The following is a 6,741-nucleotide window of genomic DNA, read 5'->3' as shown; positions in this document are numbered from 1 at the left end:
AGGTGCAGCTTAAAGAAGCAGCCAGTTAATGTAATTGCAATGCCCTGAAGCACCTTTAGCTATAGAGTCTATACATTACACATCTGCCATCCATGCTTTGATCAAAGCCATGTCTGCCCTAGCTTTCCATTATCATGTTTTGCATTTTTGATGTGTCAACAGGATGACTAGGCTCTCATAATGGGGCAGGCGGGGGGACTTCACCCATAGTCGCTGTCTCCAGGGGGCTGAGGCACTGTGGGCCCTCTCAATCTTTTTGAGGCCTTGAATTGTTGGAGCCGGGTGCAGAGCAATGTCAGAACAATGTGCTTCGGAAGATGGCGCCTCTGCCTCTGTTGATGTCCAGTAGGCCTATTTCACAGATGAAAATAGAGACAATATTGCACACGGTTGTGGGGTTAGGGGCAAAGGATGGCAGGCCAGCAGCATAGCCTAAAGGACCATGGTGGGCCAAATCCAAATTCAAGCAGAAACTAGAGCAGGGGTCTTGAATCTTTTTGGAATTTTGAAACTGCTCCATTGGCACCAATCACAAAATGGCTGCCTCAGGAATGTGGCATGACACAAAATGGCTGCTGCATCTAACGGAGCAGAAAGAGAGAGGGGACCACAAAATACTGCAGCTATGCTGTCCTATCCCTCACGTTAGCCACCACTGCATTCGCAGAGAGAAGCTCTTTGCACCGCTCCTCAGTTCAGAACAGAAGGAAGGCAAGGTATCCCGACCTGGCATCCAATACAATATGTTTAGGAGGATGCAGTACAAGCAGGATTTTCATACACTGTGGATTTCTGAGATAACTTTTACTGAGACCTTTCACCAACACCACAGGAAGTACTGGTGGGCAAACTGGCACCAGCAGACACCATGCTGGTGAACCCTGAAATAGAGGATTAAAGTGCAAGCCTGCCAATGCCTCCAGAGGACAGAAGCACTGAGGCAGGCCACAGACTGCAAGGCAAACTGGGGATTATATTACCATTGCAAATAATAAACTTGCAAAGATTATAAACCACTGCTCAGTTTCATCTCCATTCATATTTGGTGGAGTAATGATCCACTGAGAAAGTAAGAGGAGCCCTGCTGGATCCGGCCAGTGGCTCATCGAGTCCAGCATCCTGTTCTCACCAAGATCAAGCAGATGCCTGTAGGCAGGGGCGTTCCTAGCCTCTTGGCTGCCCGGGGCGGGAAGCCAAGAGGCACCCCTGGGGGCGAGGCCGCCCCCCGATGTGTCACCCCCAGCAGGGGCGCTGCCTGGGGCCCCCCCGCCCCCTCTGCGACGCCCCTGCCTATAGGAAGCCAGGAACTGGGTTTCACCCTCATGAACATGCCCACTGCTAAAACCACAGTGAGGTCGAATTCTGCTTGTTGATAGTTTTTACACCCTGCCTGCCTGCCTGCCTTCCCTGCAAATAAAGCAGAGGAATTTGCTCATTCCTGTGAAATCATAGAATTGTAGAGTCAGAAGGGATCTTGTGGGTCATCTAGTCCAACCCTGTTATGTATTGGGTTTAACACGTTATGATTCTAACCAATCGCAGAGCGTAGGTGGATGAAAGTTCTAATGGCAAGCTCTGTCAACTGTCAACTGCCAACTGGTAGTTCTTCTTGTTGGGCTTTCAGAGTGTGTTCTTGTTTTAATATGGAAGTGAGCTGTTGAATAAACGAAGTTATATTGGGCTTCTGACTGTTCCTGAATATTTAATACTGGCGACGAGGATGGGATGCTGGCCCTCCCGGTTTTGAGGCCTGCCACTCACAGTGAGCTTGAGTTGGAGGCCTGGATTTGAGGCCTGAGTTGGCACTGCAGCACCGCCCTGCCACTCATAGTGAGTGCGACATCAAGTCACGCTGGACTCTGCGGAGAACTCCGGTAGTGAGGAAGGGCCAGCAGCGCCTTCGCAATCAACCAGCACAACACAAGCGACAGCTCAAGGTACGAAAATGGCCACTGGGCAGACTAGGCCACCACCAGACTTCGACTTGAGCCACCCCGAGCAATGGCCACAATGGCTCCGCCGAATAAAGAGCTATGTTCGGCTTCAAGGGTTTACTAGGGAAATTGATAAAGTAGATGTACTTCTCACTGTGCTGGGAAGTTCCGCCATCACTCTACTGGAAGGTCTGATGGCACCCAGGGACATAGAGGCCTGCACTTTCGATGAGCTGACACAGGCTATGACAAGACACCTCGCGCCTCAGCCAACTAAGAACCACTGCCGCTACGACTTGGCGCACAGAGTGCAACAAGCGCAAGAGTCAGCGAGTGAATACATCACCGCGCTCCGGGCAATTGCGATGTATTGCCAATTCACGGACATCGAGGAACGACTTCTCGAAAGATTCATCACTGGCGTGCGAGACAGCCGTCTCCGCCGCAAGCTGCTGGCAAAAGATGACATCACAATGATGGAAGCAATTAATATGGCCACAGCCTTTGAGAAGGATAACGCCCATGAGGCGGCCTACAGCCTACATGCCGAAGTGAGAACTCACCGCATACAGCGAGACCGGTCACCTTCAGTAGATTCCCACAATGGGGATGTCCACCGAGCTTCGGACAGATCCGACCGACACCACAGCTCTCAAGCTACGAGCACATTGTCGAACCAGCGATCATCTGACGCACCTCAAGGGACCTGCGCCAGCTGCGGAGAAAACCACGAGCGGCGGACATGCAGGTTTCGGAATGCCACATGTCGCCGCTGTGGGAAAACTGGGCACATTGGTCGAGTCTGCCGCTCCAAGACCTTCGGAGCACGACCCAAGCAACGTGTCCATGAGGCCTACATAGAGGAGGAGTTACAGTCCACCTCTTCAGCCAGGGTACTGCAACTTCCGTCCCCGGGGCCCAATAAGCTTAGGGTGCGACTCAAGATAGAGGGATCCCCGTGTACTATGGAGTTGGATACCGGCTCATCCTACTCCATAATATCTGCTAAGACTCTGAAAGAGCTTTGTCCTGACGGCGGTCCTCCTCTCCGCCCGGCCCCCATAGTTCTGCGGGACTTCCAGAGGAAAAGAATACAGCTAAAGGGTATGGGCACCTTCAAGGTCCAGTTTAAGAAGTACACCAAGAATTTGAACCTCATCATAACAAAAGGCCCATTCACTAGCCTTCTAGGCCTAGCATGGTTCGGGCCATTAGGCTTAAGCATTTCAGGGCTTAATCAGATTTCCCCAGGGGCAGAATTCGAATCAATCTGCCAGGAGTTTCCATCAGTCTTTGATGGAACCCTGGGCCTGTACAACGGACCCCCGATTTCCCTACGGCTGAACCCCACAGTGCAACCCATCCGGGTCAAGGCCCGTAGAGTCCCATTTGCGCTGAAACCCAGGATCGATGAGGAGCTTGATCGCTTAGTCGCACAAGGGGTCTTAGAGCCGGTAGATTCGGGAACCTGGGAAACCCCAATTGTCACACCGGTTAAGCCAGATGGCTCAGTCCGTATTTGTGGTGATTACAAATGCACCCTGAACCGGGCCTTACAGGACCACGCATACCCGGTTCCAGTAGTGAACCACGTGTTAGCGACCCTGGCTGGGGCCAAGATTTTCGGGAAGTTAGATTTAGCGCAAGCTTATCAGCAGCTGCCCGTTGATGAGGCTACCGCAGACGCCCAGACAATCGTGACTCACAGGGGTGCTTTCAGGGTCAGACGCCTACAGTTTGGAGTTTGCGTGGCCCCAGGGTTATTTCAGAGCCTAATGGATCGTCTCCTTAAAGGCATTCCCGGAGTCACACCGTTTTTCGATGATGTGCTGATTGCCGCATCATCAAAAGAGGACTTTACCGCCAGATTACGGACAGTGCTCCAACGCTTCCAGGCAGCAGGACTTAAAGTAAAGCAGAAAAAGTGCCTGTTGGGAGTTAGCAGTGTGGATTTCCTGGGGTTCCGGGTTGACGCGGATGGCCTGCATCCAGCAGAGGACAAAGTGCGCGCCATTTGCGATGCCCCAGACCCAAAGAACAAGGCAGAGTTACAAGCCTTCCTGGGACTTCTTAATTTTTATCATGCATTCCTGCCACACAAGGCAGCCGTAGCTGAGCCTTTGCACAGGCTCCTGGACAAAAAAGCACCATGGATCTGGGGCCCTCGACAGGCCAAGGCTTTCCGAGGGGTCAAAGACTTGCTTGTGTCCAACTCAGTGTTGGCACACTTCGACGAAAAGCTTCCGGTGGTGTTGGCTTGCGATGCTTCCCCTTATGGAGTGGGCGCAGTACTGGGCCACCAGCTCCCAGATGGGAGGGAAGTTCCAGTGGCTTACTTCTCCCAAACTCTCACGTCGGCAGAGCGCAACTACTCCCAGATCGACAAGGAGGGTTTGGCAATAGTTAAAGGAGTCAAAAAGTTTCATGACTTCCTTTATGGTCGGCCTTTCACAATCATTACAGACCACAAGCCACTCCTGGGACTCTTTGCGCCCGACCGCCAGACACCCCAGATGCTTTCGCCACGAGTATTGCGCTGGTCCATTTTCCTGGCCGGGTACCAATACTCACTTCAGCACCGACCTGGGAAAGCCATGGGTCACGCAGACGCGCTCAGCCGCTTGCCACTGCCGGAGAGCGGCCCTGACCCTGCTCCTGCCCACCAGATCCTGCGCCTGGAAGACTTACCTGACCAGCCCCTGCATGTGAAGGACATTGCTGCCGCAACCGCGAAGGACAGACTATTGGCCCGTGTCTCGGACTGGGTGGGGAGGGGGTGGCCCGGGAAGCCGGGTCCAGAATTTTCATGTTACACAGCCCGCAATGACGAGCTGTCTACTCACCGAGGATGCGTGTTATGGGGTAGCCGTGTTATAGTCCCCACCCCGTTAAGAAAAAAAGTCTTAGAAGGGCTGCATGTGTCTCACCCGGGAATTGTCCGGATGAAGGCATTGGCCCGTAGCTATGTGTGGTGGCCAGGCATAGATGCGGAGATAGAGGGTTGGGTGAAACGTTGCGAGCCCTGCCAGGTCTCCCGGCCGGATCCACCCAAGGCTCCAGTACAGTCCTGGGAGTCCACACAGTCCCCATGGTCCCGGGTGCACGTGGACTTCGCGGGGCCTTTTCAGGGCCAACTCTTCCTAATAGTGGTCGACTCTCAGTCCAAGTGGCTAGAGGTGGTGCCTACCTCAACCGTGTCCACGAGAGCAACTATAAACGCGCTTAGGAAGCTATTTGCAACACATGGCTTGCCAGACACACTGGTGAGTGATAATGGGACTGCTTTTACTTCGGCGGAATTCAAAGAATTTGTAACAAAGAATGGAATCCGCCACATTCGTTCCGCTCCTTTTCACCCAGCCACTAATGGCCAAGCTGAACGCATGGTCCGTACTACCAAAGACGCACTGAGGCGCATAGTGCATGGTGACTGGACTCTCCGGTTAGCGGAGTTCTTATTGGCCCAACACACCACTCCAAGCGCAGTGACCGGCCGGAGCCCAGCGGAGTTGCTTATGGGAAGGAGGCTCACTACCCTCCTTGATCGTATGCACCCCGACCGGGCTCTTGAGCAACGGCCATCGACTGTGGTGCGGGGGGCTCCTAGAGGGTTCTTCCCTGGGGACACTGTGTACGTCCGGAACTATGGGCCCGGACAGGGTTGGGTCCCAGGTACCATTGCCCGCTGTACAGGTCCGGTCTCCTACGAGGTAGGGCTGGAGGGGGGTCTGGTTTGGAAGAGACACCTTGACCAGATCAGAACCAGGACACCTCCGAACAGGGAACTTCAAGCGGAACCAGAGTACAGAGAAATGGGTACTTTGGGAGAATCTGTGCCCAGGCCAGGGTGGGAACCAGATGGGTTGCTGGTGACCGAGTTACCCCAGCAAGGTGACTTCAGGCTGGAGTCCTCAATGGTGCCATTGGCCATTACCCCTTCAGAGCTGGCCTCCCCACTTAGACCGCAGGTACCGGAGGAACCTCCTGGGTCACCCATTCGGGCACAGGAACCACGACGGTCCCAGCGGGAGCGGAAAAGGCCAGCACACTTTGATGACTATGTTTGTTTCTTTTGTTAGGAAGTTGGGGGGAGGAGTGTTATGTATTGGGTTTAACACGTTATGATTCTAACCAATCGCAGAGCGTAGGTGGATGAAAGTTCTAATGGCAAGCTCTGTCAACTGTCAACTGCCAACTGGTAGTTCTTCTTGTTGGGCTTTCAGAGTGTGTTCTTGTTTTAATATGGAAGTGAGCTGTTGAATAAACGAAGTTATATTGGGCTTCTGACTGTTCCTGAATATTTAATAAACCCCCTGCAAATGCAGGAATCCTGCCCACAGCTGTCCCTGGGTAGGCTCATACCACCAACCTTCTGGTTAGCAGCCAGAAGCACTGACCCATTGCACTGACAAAGCAAGGATGGATTCAGGCAGGAATTCATCATGTTCCAGCTACTTTTTCCCTCCATAGAGAGTAGCTTCCAGCCCTCCCACACATTGACACTTCCCTTTTGTTAGTTTATCCAGAGGGAAACTGGCATATTGTACAGGACTATGGCTGCCTATAGAGTGAGATGGTGCAATAAATTATTCAGAAGGGTGTATCTTTGCTCCAACATAATCACAAAGAAACCCGGATCCCCTGCAGACTTTGGACTGAAGCATAGGTGAATTGTTGATTAAACATTGGATTGTTAGTAGTAAACGTCTCTTTTATTGCCCGGCGATGGGTTGGGGCAAAATGTTGAGAATGTCAATGCCACCTTAACAGGCTTATCAGCAGAGGTGGAGTTTGACACGGTCAAGCC

This window comes from Lacerta agilis, chromosome 14 (genome assembly GCF_009819535.1).
Source record: "Lacerta agilis isolate rLacAgi1 chromosome 14, rLacAgi1.pri, whole genome shotgun sequence".
NCBI lineage: Eukaryota > Metazoa > Chordata > Lepidosauria > Squamata > Lacertidae > Lacerta > Lacerta agilis.
Note: the sequence above shows the minus strand (reverse complement) of the source record.